Raw genomic sequence first — 20,013 nt, forward strand, 5'->3', positions numbered from 1 at the left:
AATTTCGTATCCTACTCTGTCTTTGCCTTGTTGTTCTCTAACCTCCCCGTCCTTGTCCCATAGGGATGAGGAGTCCCGAACCAGATGCCCCTCGGCTCCTGTCGGCCTTCCCCCAGGGATCAGTTTAAAAGCTGCTCTGCCACCTTTTTAATGTTATGCGCCAGCAGTCTGGTTTCATTCTGGTTCAAGTGGAGCCCGTCCCTCTTGTACAGGCCCTGCTTCTCCCAAAACATTCCCCAGTGCCTAACGAATCTAAACCCCCTCCTCCCTACACCACACATTGAGACCCCTGATCTCTGCCTGCGTGTGGAACAGGTAGCAGTTCAGAGAACGCTACCTTTCAGGTCCTGGCTTTCAGCTTCCTACCTAATCGCCTAAATTTGGCCTCCAGGACCACCCGGCTACACGTCGTTGGTGCGGACATGCACCACAACTGCTACCTCCTCCCCAGCACTATCTACCAGCCTGTCTAGATGAGAAGTGATGTCTGCAAACTTCGCACCAGGCAGGCAAGTCGCCATGCGGCCCTCACATCCATCGCAAACCCCCCCTCTGTTTCTAATAATCGAATCCCCCACTACAACAAGCCCCCGACCCCCCTCCCGCTGAGGAGTATCCTGAGTGCGTTTGAATATGGGCCCATCCCCTGGAAAAGGGGTCCCCCTAGGGGGTTGTTTCCCTCCTCTCCCCAGGCACCTGAGGAGCTGCATGCCTGAGGGTGGGAAGAAGCCTGATCGTCCCCGGAAGTCTCCCCATGGTCCTTCTCTGCCTGCCTCTGCTTCTCCAGGTCGGCCACCAAGGCTTCAAGGGAGCAGACACGTTCCCTGAGTCCCTGGAGCTCCTTGCACCGAGGACACACTCATGACATGCTCCAGAGGCATATAGTCATACATGTGGCACTTGATGCAAAACACTGGATAGCCCCCACCCTGCTGCTGGCTGTCTGGCTGCATAGCTGCTGTCTGATAAGAGGCTGGCCGCAGGCTGGATAGAGGCTTGCCGCGGGCTTCATCTGGCCCCCGGGCCGGAAGACCCCTGTATTAGTTCATTGGCTGATAGAGACCATGCTGAACAGGTTGATGTGGTTGGCTTCTTACAGTAAGCCCAAGGAGCACTTATTGGCCTGGGACAAATCTCATGTTCCCTGTTATGTGGCATGTAGAGTATCAAGATTGTAGCTATGTAACATGAGGCAAAGAGAGAGAGAGAGAGAGAGAGAGAGGTATCATAGGGGCTAGGTGGCTAGTACTGAATGTGGAAATTCTGGTTTGAGTCTCAGCCATGTGAAGCTTGTTAGTGCGCTCATGCAGAGGTAGTACACTTCCCAGATCCACCAAAGGGACACCAAAGAGCCAGGATGGTGTAGTGATTTGGGAGTAGGACCTAGACCTGGAAGATCCAAGTTCAAATCCCTGCTCAGCTTTGAAACTTTCTGGGTGACCTTGTATTGTATTGGCAACCTTCAGTCTCGAAAGACTATGGTATTGCGCTCTGAAAGGTAGTTCTGGCACAGCGTCTAGTGTGGCTGAAAAGGCCAATCCGGGAGTGACAATCCCTTCCACACCGGGAGCAAGTGCAGTCTGTCCCTGGTCTGTCTCCCTGGCTATGGGCCTTCCTTCTTTGCCTCTTAGCCTCAGACTGTTGGCAAAGTGTCTCTTCAAACTGGGAAAGGCCATGCTGCACAGCCTGCCTCCAAGCGGGCCGCTCAGAGGCCAGGGTTTCCCACTTGTTGAGGTCCATCCCTAAGGCCTTCAGATCCCTCTTGCAGATGTCCTTGTATCGCAGCTGTGGTCTACCTGTAGGGCGCTTTCCTTGCACGAGTTCTCCATAGAGGAGATCCTTTGGGATCCGGCCATCATCCATTCTCACGACATGACCAAGCCAACGCAGGCGTCTCTGTTTCAGCAGTGAATACATGCTAGGGATTCCAGCTCGTTCCAGGACTGTGTTGTTTGGAACTTTGTCCTGCCAGGTGATGCCGAGGATGCGTCGGAGGCAGCGCATGTGGAAAGCGCTCAATTTCCTCTCCTGTTGTGAGCGAAGAATCCATGACTCGCTGCAGTACAGAAGTGTACTCAGGACGAAAGCTCTGTAGACCTGGATCTTGGTATGTTCCGTCAGCTTCTTGTTGGACCAGACTCTCTTTGTGAGTCTGGAAAGCGTGGTAGCTGCTTTACCGATGCGCTTGTTTAGCTCGGTATCGAGAGAATGAGTGTCGGAGATCGTTGAGCCAAGGTACACAAAGTCATGGACAACCTCCAGTTCATGCTCAGAGATTGTAATGCAGGGAGGTGAATCCACATCCTGAACCATGACCTTAAGAACATAAGAACAGCCAAAAATTACAGCGCCTGACTCTCTAGCCCAGTGCTCTATCCCCTGAGCCACAGGAGTTCTTAAGTTCTGACCTTGGGACAATTTCTCTCTCACACTCTCTCTCAGCCTCACCTACCTTGCAGGATTGAACTCCTTGGCTTTTAAGGATGGGGGGAAGAGCTTAAAGAGGAGAATCTGACTGAGACTTATACAATTATGTGTGGGGTGGGAAGAGCAGGGCTCATCCTGCAAAACAGCTTTGTGAGAGGATGGACAAAATGATGTACAGGGTAGACCTTGGTATCCGCGGGGGATTTGTTCCTTAATCCCTTTTCAGTACTGAATCTGTGGACACTGAAATCTGTGGGTGGGCCCATAGAGGATCTCCAGGCGCAACTGGAAGTGCTTGTTGGTCACATGTGGAGGTGATTTGAGGCACATGGAGGTTGCCTGCTGCCTCCCCCTGCCTCAGGCAGCCTCTTGAGGTGCCCTTCCAGTTTGCCTCTGGGAGGCTTTCTGAGAAGTGAGAAGGTCGCACACAACCTTCCTGCGCCTCAGAACATCTCCAGACACAACTGGAAGGCACTTCTGATCAGGTCAGGTGATCCTCTGTGGGTCCTCCAGACGCAGGTCTGAAACCCACATTGGATCAAATCCCCTGGTTCTGAATCTGCAGATTAAGAGGACCCACAGTACTTCTTTGCCCAGCACTTCATTAGTCTATGGGATTTGCTGTCACAATATGTAACTGGTGGCCACTTGCTTAGATGACTTGAAAAGGACAGTTGACCAGAGGTCTTTCCATGGCTACTAATCATGATGTCTGTGTGCATGATGTCCAGTCTCAGCGGTGACCTACCTCCGAATCCCAGTTGCAGGGTAGCCATAGGGGGAAAGAAGCCTGATTTCACCTCCTGCTTGTGGGCTTCCCAGAGGCAGCTGGTGGGCCACTGTGGGAATGAGGATGCTGTATTCTTATCCTGCTTTAAGTGCCTCTCCCTTTACATGTAATCTTTAATTATTTAAGATAAACTATATATATCTCTTTTCCTGCTGTCCTAAGGAACTTGGGTCCAGCTGATCAAGTTTGCCTTGCCTGTTACTAAATTGAGGCTGCAATCCTATGCACATTTTCCTGAGAGTACGCCCCATTAAAGACAATGGGACTTACATCTGAGTAGATAAGCATTGGATTGTGATTTGAGTCTATTATACCAGCATCTTGAGACCTGGGTCCCTGGGGTGGTGGGAACCCAGAGCCTGTAGGAGCTGGTCTGAGCCTGTAGACTTCAGCCTCCCTGGAGCTGAATTGGCCTAGGTTGGTGGTGGCAATAAAATATGAGCATAGCCCAGAGGAAACCCAGGCCCTCCAGTTAGCGTCTCTTTGAGCTAATCAGGCAGACCTGAACTAGAAACTTGTACTCGGTGTTTTCATTTATTTGGATTAAGGGGAGCCTCCACAGGAGAAGGAACGGGGGCACTCCTGGAAGTGATGTCCCAATGTCACATGATGACATGACATCACTGTTCCCATTGCCAGAGCTTCTAGGTACACCTCTTCCCATGAGAGAGGTCTCCTTTGAAGCTAGCATTTGGCAGGTAGGAAAGCAGACACAGAGGCGGATTCAGGGGGGGAGGGTCATGGGTGCATGGCCCTGCAAACTGTTGCACCAGTGGGGAGCAAATTTGGGAGCCAGGGGAACATCCACTGGATTCAGGTATTGGTGGCTGATGGAGCTGAGTTCGAATGAGAGCCCAGGTCTACCCAGCAGGCTCCAAGTCCAGGTTGGAGCCCAGGTCTATCCACCTGGTTGACCTGGGTTCTGGAGTTAAGGGAGTGCTCATGGCCCCACCCAAACACAAACATTGGAACTGCCCCATAGCAGACAACACATGGTTTTCTAGTTTTCAAGAAGTTGCTGGGAACAGAAATGCCCCCCCCACCCAAAAAAGTTTCAAACGGTTCTAAATGAGTGTCAGGCATAACAAATGGCCTGATTTAGTTCATGTTTTCATTCACACCAGCACAAACTCACAGTCCTAGTAGAAGCATATGTCACAGGCAAAGCAGGGATGCCATTGAAAGTGGCACCCCATCTCAAGCTCTCCCTCTGTCCCTTGCAAAAAGTAGACGTGTTTAGCTTGTCATTAGAACAGCAGTATGTAATTCATGTGTCACCAAGACACATAGTCATAACAGCTATAAAAGCAGAGAAGAATGGCATAAATTCACAATTCCCTCTATCATCAGAAGAACAACACATTTCACAATGCGGTTACCATGATGTGTTTTGGCTGTACAATGTTTATGTTCAATCTCCCATGTTTCGTTACCTGTCAGGATGACTTTGCATCAGACTGCATTGTTGAGCTGTTGCCAGTGGGGGAGAGGAAGGCACTAGGGGTAGGACTGGAAATGTGGACAGCTTAATGACTTCATGGCTCGGGGTCAGCGATCTTCCATGCTAGTAGAAAGGGGGTGGCCCTTGCAATTTCCCGGTTTTTTTTTAGCCAAGGTAACAGATATGTCCCGGCTGCTCTAGAGGTATTCAAGGCTAAGGTACTCTCGCAAGTTCTTTATGGCTGTCCAATCTGGCATAAGGCCTTGAATCATACAACTGAGAGCATACAGGCCTCCTTCCTGCAGAGGATCTTGGGTTTTCCCAGATGTGTTCCATATTCTGCTATGTGTCTTGAAGTGGGTTTTATTAGACTCAAAACATTGGCTTGGTTGAGATCAGTAAAATTTTGGCTTGCAGTCCTCTTCAGTGCTGCCCCGTATGGGCTAATGTACCAGCTTCTGGCTGATCCAGTACTGCCTGTGGAGGTTGCGGATTTACTCTCCAAGCTTAAATCGATAGGACTAGACACAGCGGGCCTGGGTGTGATTGGTTTAAGCGAAACCTACAGGACTATCAAGGAAAGATTGCTCGATATTGAGCATCAAGAGCTACTCTGTGCAGCTAACACCATTTGCTCCCCTCTCCATCTGCACATCCCAGTCAGCTTTGGGAAGCCGGCTTCTTTCCTTTACCATCTGCAGTGCCCACAGGCTCGCAGAGCATTCTCCCTTGCGAGATGCAATGCCTTTCCATCAGCTCTGCTAGCGGGCAGGTTTTGTGGCATTCCCTACTCAGAAAGAAGATGTACCTGTGACAGGAATTGTGTGGAGACATTACATCATATATTTTTTTACTGCCCACTCCATGATACCCTTCGTAAGATCTATCTGGCTCTACTGCTGAACAAAATGCAGGGCTGGGAGGATTCATTTAAATTACAAACTCTTCTTTCCATAGAGGAAACTGACTCTCTTGACAAGGTTGCCAACTTTGTTTCTGGGATTCTGGCAGGACGGAATTCTGGGTCTTCCGCTATATTATGGTGAATGGGGGGAGGGGGTATTGGGTTATTACGAGTGTTTTATTTTATTGTGTGTGTGTTCTGAATGTTTAATGTTTGGTTGTTGTTTTGTATTTCCATTATCTATGCCAATAAAGGTCTTATGTATGTATGTATGTATGAAAGGGGGTGGAATGGGACACAAGGATGCCATTTTCAGTGGTATTTTCATCAGTTAATGTAGAGAAATTAATCCCCCCCTCCCACTTGAGATCTTCATGGAAGCATAGAATACAAGAATTGGGAGGGACCTTGGTGGTCATCTACACTAACCCCCTTCTCAGCACAGGCAACTACAGCATTCCCTGGCAGGTGGCCGTCCAGCCTCTGCTTCAAAACCTCCAAATGAAGGAGAGTCCACAACTGTCAGGAGAATGGCCCTAGGCTAGCGAAAGCAGACATGAATGCGTCTCTAAAGGCCCGTCCTATCCAACTTTCCAGCACCAATGCAGCCCTGAGGTAAGGTAACAAACATTCCCTTACCTTGAGGAGGTCTCCGGGACCGCCCCCTCCACTACCGTGGATGCAGCACAGGTCCCAGTGGCCTGCTTGCATCAGCTCTGGAAAGCTGGATAAGATTGGGCCCTTAGTCATTAAAATACTTCTGCTAGATGGAAAGTAGGAGAGCATGAACCTAACATGTCAGAACCCAATGTGCTCCTTACTCATGTTGCACACTGCACTTAAATTCATAGATGAACCAGTTTAGAGACATGTCTGATGCTGACTGGGCTGGGGTGGGAGGGAGGCCATGTTGACTTCCTTGTTTGGAGAGACAAGAGCTTGGAAGAGTTCCTGGCTTCAGGGCACTGGCAGCGAGAACATGTCTCAATATGCAGCTCGTGTGCCTGCTCTCAGGTTTCAGGTTGTGCGGGCCCACAGGAGGAGGAACTTGGAAGAGTGCTGCTTGGAGGGTTTTGGCTTTTCTAAAGCAAGGTGTGGCTCTTTGGTCTTTCACTGGCTCAAAAAGTCAGTACCAACGTAGCTTTGAAAAAACAGAAGTCCCTCTAATCAAGACGACTTCATTTCCTCATCCAAGTGGAGAAGGCCTTCCTGGGTGGCGTTGGAGCGCACTCATGTGCCATGTGAAAAGTTATCAAGAAGTGGGGCTTACAAGGCCGGCCTATCTGTGAGGCTGACTGAGAAAGTCACCTCAAGCAGCAGGTGGGCAGCGGTTCCCCCCTTTGTCCACCCATGCCTCTTCCTCCTGCTCTCTGGATTGGGAAAGGAAGAAAGGAGTGGAGCAGAATAGGCGTGGCAGAGAGTGGCAGGCTAGAATGATCAATCCAGGGAGTAAGAGGAGCAAAGGCTAGTACACCTCCAGGGAAGGGGGCAAGATGCCCAGAGGTCTTTTGCAGGCCCAGAGGGTGGAGATCAGGCCTGGACTCTGAGCTGGAAACAGGAGGGAAGAGCTGGAACAAGCAACAACAGAAACAATTCTTAACTCTTCATGCTCTAAACCAGAGGTGTCAAACTCAGGTCTTACAGAGGGCCAAAAAGCATTCATGATGCCTGCTGAGGGCCGGAAGGGATGTCATTACACAGGAAGTGATGTCATTAAAAGGGCAAAACCAGAAATAAACACTCTGTTAAGAACATAAGAACAGCCCCACTGGATCAGGCCATAGGCCCATCTAGTCCAGCTTCCTGTATCTCACAGCGGCCCACCAAATGCCCCAGGGAGCACACCTGATAACAAGAGACCTGCATCCTGGTGCCCTCCCTTGCATCTGACGTAGCCCATTTCTAAAATCAGGAGGTTGCACATACACATCATGGCTTGTAACCCGTAATGGATTTTTCCTCCAGAAACTTGTCCACTCCCCTTTTAAAGGCATCCAGGCCAGATGCTCTCATATAGGAACCCATTAGCTGCTAATGACAGGAGAGAAAATACACAAATCTTGATCATATTTCAAGATATGGGAGAGCCCCATTATCATGTGGGCCACCCTTTCAGCAGTGTCAGCATTGCTCAGCAGCTGTGAGCCCGAGGGCTAGATAAAAAGCTTCTGAGGGCCGCATCCGGCCCCCGGGCCTTATGTTTGACACCCCTGCTCTTAACTCAAACTATTTTGGTCAGGACCAGCCCACCCATGGGAGAAGTGGGTCATTGTCCGGCTCCCCACTGGTTTTTTGGCTATAACTTTTGATAGAACAGAGATATTTAGACGTGGTTGGTTTCGTTGCATTCTGCATGAAAATATGCATCGAATGATATATAATATGGTGGTATTCTTCCTAAAAACCTCAATTTTAACAATTTTGGCCAGAAGTGATGTCACCCCTGTGCGCATCAACTGATGTAGCCTGCACCCCTGCACTCTCTAGTGACGCCACTGCTAAGTGCATTGTATGCCCACCTCTACTGCCTCTCTTCTACCTTCCTGGATTTGAAAATAAAATGGGGAATGGAGCAGCAGATATGTGGAGAAGAGTGGTGAGCTAGAATGTCTTCATCATTCCAATTCAGGGAGCTAGAGGAGGAAGAATGACAGCTGGTATTTTGGGGGGGGGGGGGAGAACTAGGAGGTATTGACTGAGGGCCCAGTCCTATCCAACTTTCCAGCACAGATGCAGCTGCAAAGCAGTCCCAGAGGTAAGGGATCAAACATTCCCTTACCTTGAGGAGGCCTCCAAGACTGCCCCACCCCCACTGCAGGATGCAGCTCACACCCCATTGGCACAGCTGCATCAGCACAGGAAAGTTGGATAGGACTGGGCCCTCAGTCATTTTTGGGGTGTGAGAGTGAAGTTTGCCTTCATTTTTAATTCAAAGCAAAATCATGCCTCTCAGCTATCAGAAATGTTAAGCGCTGCAATACAGATTCCAGATTTGTGATCATTGCTCCACAAATATAGAATACAGTTTAATTTTTTGGTTCTTGGTGCTGTTTCGCTAGAAATCAATCGCTGGCAGCCCCGAGCAACCTGCAATGATGCGATCGATGGAAGTCAACATGCTGACAAGATTTGCAACGTGTGTCGTCAGCCTAATTTGGCTAATTTGACACCATTGCTGAACTTCTTCAGGACCAGCCACTTGGATGGCAAGCTTTAAACACCCCCTACTTGGGTCAGAAAACATTGCATGCATACTTCTTCTATATCCCCAGCTCTGCAAGATGAGTTGGAGAGGAGGCCATAGGGGGAGAAGCAGTGGCATAGCTAGAGGGGGTGCAAAGCAAGTTTTGCAGGGAGCCTCACTGCAGCGTGCAAGCGGCCCCCCCCGCTTTGGAGCCATTGCAGGCGGGGGGGGGGGAGCAAAACAGAGGTGTTCGCCTCTTCTCTGGCATTTGCCTCCATTTTGCTCCCTGTATCCGGAATAGTTCCAAAGGGGAGAGGAAGAGGCCGTTTGCACACTGCAGTGAGGCTCCCTGCAAAACTTAGTGCTTTGCACCCCTTCCAGCTATGCCACTGGGGAGAAGACATTACCTCCATTCTGCTCCTTTACTGAATCCTACATTGTAAGATTTCTGAACCATCTTTCAACTGTGTTCCTAGGGTGGTTTGCAAGATAAGGCATAAACTGCAGTTGAGTGTAACTCACGGAGGCCTCCTCAAAGTAAGGGAATGTTTGTTCCCTTACCTCGGAGCTGCATTGCCCTTATGTCAGCGCTGATTGTTCGATTGGGGGGGGGGGGGTTGTCAGCACTGACATAAGGGCAATGCAGCTCCGAGGTAAGGGAACAAACATTCCCTTACTTTGAGGATGCCTCCATGAGTGACACTCAACTGCAGGGTACTGCACATGTCCCATTGGTACCGCTATGTCAGTGCTGGAAAAGGGGTTAGGATTGCACCCTGAGTTGCGTACAGGGAGCTTTTTGTCCCATTCTACCATAGCTGTTTCAAGAGATGCTAATCTAAGCCTGTTTGTTGAAAATGAAGAATAAAAGAACACAAGAGCCCTGCTGGATCAGGTCAAATGCCCATCTAATCCAGCTTCCTGTTATCTCCCAAAAGCCCACCAGATGCCTCAAGGAGCACACAAGGCAACAAGAGACCTGCAACCTGGTGCCACTCCCTCGTATCTGGCATGTAGAGGATAGCCTACTTCTAAAACCAGGAAGTTGCATGCACACATCATAGCTTGTATCCTGTGATGGACTTTTCCTCCTCCAGAAATCTGTCCAATCTCCTTTTCAAGGCACCCAGGTCAGACACCATCCCCACATCCTGTGGCAAGGAGTTCCACAGACAAATTATGCGCTGGGTCCAGAAATTTTTTCTTTTTGTCTGTTCCAGCTCTCCCAACACTCAATTTTAGTGGCTGTCCCCTGGTTCTAGTGTTGTGTGAGGGGGGGGAACACCCCTCTATCCACTCGATTAATCCCATGCATAATTTTATGTGAAGGAACAGTGTCTTCACAGTTGCTTCCTCTTGTGATTGCCTCTGCTATGAACTTGCCAGGGGCCTCATGTATCTCAGCCTCAGTTCCTCAGCTGCAATATGGAGCTAAAGCCATTCTACAGTCAAAAAGAGTGATACAAACAGGGCTTCCATAAGGCACAGGGATTTTACTGGAGCCTCTTTTGATTGGGGCCTCGAGATCCAGGGGACCCTGGCAAAAGCTGCCACACCGGGTGGGGAAAAAATGGTGGAAATATATTTACTCACCATGCACATTAAACATAAGCCTTAATCCAATGAACTTTCACTTTACACCTGGTAAATAATGATCAAGCTTGACAATTTTTAATTTACCTTTTATATGAATTTTGATGCAAAAAGGAGCTTAGTCAACACATTCAAACTGCACATTATGTGTCATAGAGCCTCATTCTGGCTCACGAGCCATGATTTGGTCACCCTGTTATAGAGCAGGCATCAGGATATCAGTGGAAACCTCTTTCCCTCTTGCCTAGTTGTCCAGCTGGGGTGAGATCTGCTGGAGTCAATCAGAAGCAGCTACATTGGGAGCAGTGAGTGGCTGCCCCATCAGGCCTTCCTCTGGTGTACAAACGCTCCACACAACTATTGTTAGGCCCTGCACCCAAACTCTGTGCTCAGCAAGAGCTGCATCCCTTGAGAGGGAATGCTGGGTGCCTTTTGTGTGGGAGGGGGCTCATGTGACACATCTGGACAGCCCTCTCCCCAAATTATGCTCAGGCCCAGCCCTGTTTACCAATGCTAGGTCTTCTTACTGTCGCGTGTGCTCCACCTGTTTCCAGCTCCTAAGGAGCTGTCCAGGGACTGGCAACCCAGAATCAGTTTGACCGCTGAAGCCTAGTTCGGAGCTGGTAAATCTGCATTTAAGCAGTGCCTGTTCATGTTGGTGTGTGTGCGTAAATCACATTGTTCCATGCTGTCCTATACTGAATCCAGAAATCCATGCACCTGGAAAACTAGTATGTCAGAGAGAGCTGGGCTGGAACACTTTTGCCTGACATGCTAGTTTTCTATAGGCAGAGAATTTTGGTTTCCTATCAACTCCTGCTTCCAACTACTAGCCACAGGCTTGATTCACAGCTTTGCACAGCTGTGTAAACTTTGCACAGTGCGGCCACACTCTTGAGGACTCCCCACATTGCTCCTCCCGCCCTGATCACTCTGCGCACCTCACCTTCTCCCTCCAGCCATGGAATTGTGCCTCAGGGGCCCATCCCTTCTGCCTCTCCCACGTGACTGTCCTAAGCTGACTTCCAAACCTGCCTCATGGCAGGGCAGCCTCTGCTTGCCCAGAAAGCACACCTTGTCCGTTGGCTCTCCTGCAGAATGCTCTCTACGGCCCCTGGGGCAAGTGCCTCAGCCTAGATCTTCATGGCACGGAACAACTTACAATTATTTTCCAAAATAAAACCACCCAGGCAGGGAATTCTCTTCCAAAAAGTTGGGTTACACAAGATAATAAGAAGGAGGGTGTGTTGACAGGCCGCACCCTGCCTGGATTGTTTGAGCAGGAAATCGGATCTAATGTAGTGGGGTGGGTGGGGATGGGGGACATGCTGTCTCTTGCCCTTATGTTTGACAGATGGCATAATGTGGAGGCAACATGGTGTGACTTTTCCAGATGACCCATACTGTGGCATGGCTTCCTTCCCTGCTCCTATCAGGTTTCCTTCCCCCCCTCCTTGCCCATTGTATTGGAATCCTGGAGGAGACAGGATGTGATGCCTACAGTGGCTCTTTGCTGTGGTGAATCTGGGAGACATGGGGTTAAAGCCTGGGCTTTCAGCAGCAGGGCTGCAGCCACCAGAGGCAAGAAGGCTCTCAGGGTTATAAGCAGGGAGAGTTTGTGGCTTGTAGTTGGAGTGAGAGGAGATGTGCTGGCTAAACTTTCTGGCCCGGTAACTCACAGACTGAGTCATGGCTCTACTTATTGGACCGACTCTCTGGCTAACTAACTTTCTGGTACACAAATTCACAGACTGGCAAACAAACAACGAACTGGCACCCTGACTGATGGACTGGAGGATGAACCATGAACTGGCGCACTAACTAATCAACAGAGACTGCTGAGTGGTGGAGAGCTGAGGTGGCTGCTGCTTGATGGAGGGACCCTGTAGACCAGGGGTGTCAAACATCTTTCATACCAAGGGCCGAACAGCATTCATGATGCCTGCTGAGGGCCGGTAGTGATGTCATTAGGCAGAAAGTGATGTCATTATTCAAGATATGGGAGGGCCAATTTTCATGTGGGCTGCCCTTACAGCAGTAACATCTCCACACTGCTCAGTTGCTGAGAGCCTGAGGGCCGGATCAAAACCTTCCACAGGCTGCATCTGGCTCCCGGGGCCTTATGTTTAAAACCCTTGCTGTAGACTTACAGGCAAGTCAGTCACCTACTAGTCTCCTTCCTGCTGGTGCTGGGGTACAGCAGTAGTTTTTGCAGTCTGCTAGACCTAGCTGTGGTTAAGCTGGGGGAACTAATTAGTTTAAAGTGGGCATAAGTTCTTTAGGCAAAGCTCAGAACAGGAGTTTGGCAGAACACACGTCAAACAAACACCAGTGTTTTACTTAAAAAAAAATTACTGTGCAACTCTAGGCATATCTACTCAGATATGTCCCATTTATTGCAACAGGACTTACTCCCATGTAAGTGTGTCCACCACACTTTCACCATCTTTACCTCATGAGCCTGTGCACATTACTGAAGAGTAAGTAACTTCAGTGGAAGTTATTTGCAGTGAGTCATCAGTGCCAACATTCATATGGTGCCATCCTCCACGCACATGGCATGTGCCAAGGAATGAGAAGGTGGGTTTTTGCCCAAGGGGCTCACAACCTAAAATCAGCACAAGAGAGGCGAAGTGGAAGAGGGAAGGAAGTGGACGCTGGGACAAATCAGCAAAGAGCATGCAATGGCACATGATGTGCTTAGGCTTAGTATGTGCAGTGTTAGCCAGAACCAGCCTAAGACACTTTGGAGGGACGTACAAAAGGACTGTTCTCATGTCATGAATCAAGAGCCCAATTTGTGGGCTCAGCCACCCTTTCCTGGAAGTAAGCCCCCTTGACTCTAATGGTACTTACTTCTGAGTAGACAGGCACAGGCTTGTGCTCTGACTGAGGCACCTATGCACACTTCCCTGGGAGTAAGCCCCCTTGACTCTAACGGGACTTACTTCTGAGTAGACAGCCATATGCTTGTGCTCTGAGGCTGCCCTCCCACCCCCACTTCCCTGGGAGTAAGCCCCCTTGACTCTAGCGGGACTTACTTCTGAGTAGACAGCCATATGCTTGTGCTCTGAGGCTGCCCTCCCACCCCCACTTCCCTGGGAGTAAGCCCCCTTGACTCTAGCGGGACTTACTTCTGAGTAGACAGCCATATGCTTGTGCTCTGAGGCTGCCCTCCCAGCCCCACTTCCCTGGGAGTAAGCCCCCTTGACTCTAACGGGACTTACTTCTGAGTAGACAGCCATATGCTTGTGCTGTGAGGCTGCCCTCCCAGCCCCACTTCCCTGGGAGTAAGCCCCACTCGGGCTCGGGCTCGGCGGCCTCTCGATCGGGATCGAGCCCGCTCCCTCCCCCTCCCTCCCCGGCCGGGGCTGCTGCTGCTGGGCTCGCGGCCGCGCGGGGAGCGCGGGAGCCGGGCAGACGCGCGCCGCCAGCACCGCAGCAGCATCAGTGCGGCAGCGGCGGCGGCGGCAGCAGCCCGGCTGCGCAGGTGGCCCTGGCGTGCCCGGCTCCGCGGGCGGGATCGCGCCCCGAAGGCCCCGGGTGGCCCGGCGCCCCTCGCTGCCTAGCAGGGCGGGCGGCCGTGCCGGGGGGGCCGGGCGCCCCGCGCCCCCCTCGCCATGGCCCAGGCGGCCAAGCAGCTCAAGAAGATCAAGGACATCGAGGCGCAGGCCCTGGCCGAGCAGAAGGAGAAGGAGGAGTCCAGCCGCCGGCGCCGCAACCGCTCCCGGGACCGCAAGAAGAAGGTGGGCGCGGGCGGGGGAGCCTTCGTCGCCGCCTCCTCTCCCTCCCTCCGCGGCACGCGGGCCGGCTGCGGACCCTCCGGGGGAGCAGAGGGAGCCCGCTCCCACGGGAGGCAGGGGGTCGGGGGCGAAGCACTCCGTACCGCAGGGGGCCAGGGCCCCCCCTTTCGGAGCCGGGGAGCAAAACGGAAGCGAATGCCTGGCTCCGAAGGGGAGGCGCCGCTGGCCCCCTGCAGAACGGAGTGCTTTGCCCCCTCCGGCTACGCCACTGGACGGGGAGGACCCACTCGCACACCCCACTGAGGCTCCATGCGTAACAGTGCTTTGCCCCCCCTCCGGCTACGCCACTGGACGGGAGGACCCACTCGCACACCCCACTGAGGCTCCATGCGTAACAGTGCTTTGCCCCCCTCCGGCTACGCCACTGGACGGGGAGGACCCACTCGCGCATCCCACCGAGGCACCCTGCAGAACCGAGTGCTTTGCCCCCCTCCGGCTACGCCACTGGACGGGGAGGACCCACTCGCACACCCCACTGAGGCTCCATGCGTAACAGTGCTTTGCCCCCCCTCCGGCTACGCCACTGGACGGGGAGGACCCACTCGCACACCCCACTGAGGCTCCATGCGGAACTGAGTGCTTTGCCCCCCTCCGGCTACGCCACTGGACGGGGAGGACCCACATGCATACCTTGCTGAGAATTCCTGCAAAACATGCCCCCCTCACGCCCTCCTCTGCCTCTCCTCCTCCTCCCTGCTGTTGGGAAGTTTGTTAGGCATCCAGGGATCTTTGGGCTCCACTTGTGTGTCTGCCTGGAGGATCCCAGGATGGAGGTGGAGAGGGCTGGATCCAGTGGCAAAGTCCTGGGAGTACTGAGGGAGAGCTAAGTGAAGAAGCGGGGGCTGCAGGGGCTGGAGCAGCATGGATTGTGGTGGGACCCCTTTATCCATCCATCCATCCATCACCCTGCTATCCATGATCTCTTTGGTGTCCAGTGTCTGAAGATGCCCAGGGCTTTTCCCCTCTTGCTGGTCTCCCCTGAAGAGCAGGCCTGCCCTACAAGATCTCTCCTGTTTCCCCAGGAGTACTTCTGGGGCTCCAGATCAGACACAGTGCCAGTCCTGCATGCCTGGGGAGCAGAGCTCTTCTTGGGACCCCAGAGAGGCCCTTGGGTCCCTTCTCATGGAGAGGGAGCCCTTTGGTGGGATGCTTAGCACTTGTATCTTGGGCGGGTGCCATGCTTGAGGTCAGATTCCAGCCTGGTGGCTGACTTGTCTTTCTCTGGGGTGGGGAGCATCATGCAGGGACCCCCTCTGCCAGCCACTGTGGTCAGCTGCTGCTGTTCCACCGGACGGCCTGTTTTCTCCAGCGTTGGAGAGATGTTTTTATGGGCTGTCTGTTTTTATGTTTTGCCTGCTTGTAAGAATGTAAGATGCGGCCTGCTTGGATCAGATCAAAAGTCCATCTCATCCAGGCTTATGTCCATCTCACCCAAGGCTGGTTAGATGCCTCTGGGACCTTCACAAGCAAGGTATGGCCACCCTTTGCTCTCTGTACCTGGCACCTGGTGCTCAGAACCAGACTGCCGCTGTGCAAGGAAGACGGAAGGGCATGGAAAGATTTATGCTGTGCTCCTTCAGCTCCCAAGAGGGCATGAGGAACAGACATGCAAATAGTAATAATGAATAGTAATTATTCATTAATAGTGCAGATGCTCTCTTATTTGGATGATTTCAGAGCACATGGTGGCTGTGGGGAAACAGCTTTTCCCGGGGACACCGCATGCCGGGTCTCCAGTGAATACGCCAGTGATAAGATGCCTTTGAGGTTGCTTCTCCCCTTGTAGGCAGCTGCCTCCTCTAAAACCTCAGCCAAGGGTGGTTTTGCATTCTCTTGGCTTGGGAGGCTGACTGAAATTCCTCTGTTAAGACCAGCTCATGTTCTTAACTCTGAGGAAACCCCTACAGTGTGGTGAGATGAAGCAGCTGCCTTGGGCAGAAAATGTGGAAGGGCATGAGATAGCTCCGATTTCCTCGTGTTGCACACTCTGTGGGTGCAAAGTGTGATGGGGATGCTTTTGCACAACTGCTGGGCATTTCAATGAGGCTCCTGGATGAGAACTTCCCAGTGGATTATGCCTTATGTTAATTAGCTTGTACAGGGTTGCCATCATTTGCATCTCCTTCTTCAGAATTAAAATAGCTTTGGTTGGCCCTAAAAGTGTATGAGCTTTTGAGTCGCTCAGAATTCTTCTTCAGATTTGGGATGAGGAAGAATTCTGTGTGGTTTGGGAGCTTGCATGCTGCATAGCAAACGTTCCTTGGTCCTCATAAAGGGGGTGTTTTCCATTGTGTGGAATTTTGCTGTACATAATTTTGTCAACAGACCTACCTGATTTTCACCTTTCTGCAGAGGCTACTTAAGGAAGAGGTGGTGCTGTCTGCTAGGGATGCTTCAGGGATGAAAGACCCCACAACGGGGCAGGACATTGAAGGAGATACTTCTATAGGTGTGTCCCAACTCTGTGCGGGTGGGGGTGGTATCTGTGTCCTACAAAGCTTGCATAATAGCCACTCGCTCCTGGTCAGCTGTGGTGATTCAGGACCTCGTCCAGGAGATTAGACAAGAAAAGCTTTTTTGGGGTGAATTGTAAGGAACTGGTTTTGTCTTCTTTCTGGCTGAACCAACACCACCAATGACTAATATAGATAAGTGTGAGCATGCAAGGTAGTAAATTTACTGTGGACTAGAAACTCTTGTGAATCTATCTTTGTGGCTGACATAGAATCTTTGCCTGGAGCATACGTATGTATCAAGGAAAAATCAGACTAGAGATGCCTGTTCCATGATTGAGGCTGCATGCTTGTTTTTAAAATGTAAATGGCAGCCATGCAGGGCCCTAAACTAGATTGGGACTGCAGTGGGGAGGCAAGTGGGGGGGACGGACCTTTAACCCTTTGTCCTACCACAGTCTCGATCCAACTTGGCCACTTCCACTGTTTGCCTTGGGACTCCCTTGGGTGGTAATAGAAGTTTTTCTCTCAGGACAGATAAGAAGCTTGTGGGGTTGGTAGGAGAAGCCCAATTTAGCAAGGAGAAAAGGTGAAAACCCCATCCCTGTGTTGTGGTTTTGTTAAGGTGCAGCCTGCAAAAGTGAAATGTTTGGGTTAGGAAAGACATAGGGGTCTATTACTGCCACCCCTTCAGGTGCCCCAGCTCAGTTAGTGGGCTCCCTCTTAGTCCAAGAAAGATGGGTTGGGGTCTTCCACTGGGACAGAAGACCAGACTGAGTTTACTCGGAGGCAGTGGCATAGCTAGAGGGGGTGCAAAACATCAGGTTTTGCAGGGAGTTCTCAGTTTTGCTCTCATGGCCTGGAATGGCTCTGAAGGGGAGGGGCAGCTTGTATGCCTTGGTGAGACTCCCTGCAAAACCTAGTGCTTTGCACCCCCTCTAGCTACACTCAGAGGGTGGGTGGGTGCTTTGCACCCCCTCTGCTCAGAGGGTGGATGAGTACAGCCAAGGGGAACTCCCAGCACACTTTTCTTGGGTTTTGGCACCAATTAGTTTGGGGCTTTGGAATATGTGACTCAGCTTTCAGGTTTCCTGTTAAAACGTCCTGTGTTATGCAAGAACAGGAATTGGGGTCTCTGTCCCTTTTTGCCCCATGTTCATATTATCCTTTACAGCAAAAGCTGTTATGAAGGTCTGGTGTGGCTTCCCTGAGCCTGACCTCAGTCCAAAGTTCAGACAGACCTTTAATACAAAATGTCGTAGGAACGTGTGACAAAGGGATATATGTCCATATAACTAGGGTTGACGTGAGATCTCCCAGTGCCTACTGTGGTGTGCGCCCCCCTTACCTGCTTATACCGCCACTCTTCTTCCCATCCCTGACTCAGAAAGGAAGAGGGGAATGGAGCAGGAACTGTGGAAGGGAGGAGAGTGATGGGCTAGACCACTCCCCTCTTTGAATCTAGGAGTGGTAGGAGAGGTGGAGCTGGGCAAATGAATAAAGATGGCACCCCCCCCTACCAATTTGCTGCCTGATAAAGCAATTCGGGCTACAATCCTAAGCATACTTACCTGGGAGTCAGCCCCATTGACTATCATGGAACTGACGTCTGAGTACACATGCATAGAATTGGGTTTTCAGTTGACCCCATGGACAGTCCAGCCCTGTAGACAACATACACTCCTGTGTGTCACATGCGTGTGGCTGCATGCATGTCCATGGAGAAGTGAGAAGGCAATCATTTCCATGTAGGAAATCCTGTGATGTGTCCTGGACAAAGAGTCTCTGCAGAAGCATTTTGTTGGTTTGTCAACCAACAGCACTGTCGTGCCAAGATGGGGTGAGGGCTGCATATATCCAGTGGGATGCTGTAGCAACACTTATTAATTGTTATCTCAAGCTCTGATCTTTGATGCTGCCCTGTTGCTGTGAGTTCCACTGCCTCTGTTTCCTGAAAGCCTACTTGCATGGATCCATACTAAAATATTGCTCCCAGTCCATTTTATGCTGGAGGTCTACAGAGGGAGGATTGGGCCTCCTGTCTGTTCTTTCGGTAGGGTTCTGCTCTTTGAGCAGCTAGGGAGGAAAAGTCCATCAAAGAGGGCGCATAGAAGAGGCTTATGAAAAATGTGGATAGCAAAAACAGATAGAGAGAAGTTTTCTTTCCTTCCCTGTTAGGGCTGGAACTCAGGCTTCCTTACCTGCTAGGGCAGTGGAAGTTGATTTGTAGTTGATTTAGGATGGATAAGGGGAGGTATTTCTATGCATGGTGCAGAATTAACCTATGGAGTTTTCTGCTACCATTTGTGGTCTTAAAAGAAGCTTGGATAATGCATGGAGAAGAAGAGATTTGTCAGCAGCTGCCATCTACTTCCTGCTGTATTCAGTGGGCTTCCTTGAGAAACAGGACACTGGATTTGAGAGATCCACGGCCTGATCCTGCAGTCTTTTGTTGTTAGGTAGCTTGTGTGAACCGCATTCATTCTGCTGTAGGTTGATTTGCGCAACCGGTGCGCCAGTGGTTTTGAGTGTGCTTTAATGGTCTTGGGAATGAGTTGGCGCATGCCCAGGTTGCAATTCCTGGCATTTGGGGTTGAACTTGCTTTTTCTCTGATCCTCCAGGCTTTTAAGGATTCTAATTGTGGCATTCCCAAGGCCGGAATCACTGAAGCCTGTCAGCTCCATCAGCATGTCAAAAAAAGTGGTGTGAGTGGGCAGCCGGCCGTTATGTTCCGAAATATCTTGTAAGCAAACTTTGAACGGATTGCAGACCTTGCAGTGGCTGATGGCTGGTTTATGTGCTTGTTTATTCTACTGTTTCGGTGCTCAGACTGAAGCATTGGGATCTCCCAATGCAGGAGAAGTGGGAGGGAGTCTGCTGGACTGATAGGGCAGGAAGTTATCAGTTAGGTCCATTGAAATAATATTGAAATCTCCTAATGGGTTTGTCCCAAAATAAGATTTAGGAATAATAATAAAATGTCAGTGCAAAGAATATATGCATATTGTTTACATGTATAAAAGCTATATATAATTTGTGTGTGTGTGTTTGTGTGTGTGTGTGTGTGTAAATTATAATCACATAATTGCATATATAATTATATAATTGTAATGATATGCAATAATACATATTTGATCATGAGCCAGTTGCTTTCTAGCATTGCACAAAGAAACTGAACTCAGTGGATTGATGCGGGTGGACTGGTGACTGATGAGGGTGGACCCAGTGGGCTGGGGAAGGGGTGTGGCAATGTCGATAGTAACTTGCCTGGTTATCAAGGGTGTGCCTTGACTACTATGGGATGAACAACCCTGTCCTGTGGAACTAGTGTTCCATCAGTGCAAAGTCCTTTACGGCTGTTGCAAAATGCGACATGCCATTCAGTGCGGCATCTGAGGCAGCAACACATTATCCTCT

Source organism: Tiliqua scincoides, chromosome 11, assembly GCF_035046505.1.
Source record: "Tiliqua scincoides isolate rTilSci1 chromosome 11, rTilSci1.hap2, whole genome shotgun sequence".
Classification (NCBI taxonomy): Eukaryota; Metazoa; Chordata; class Lepidosauria; order Squamata; family Scincidae; genus Tiliqua; species Tiliqua scincoides.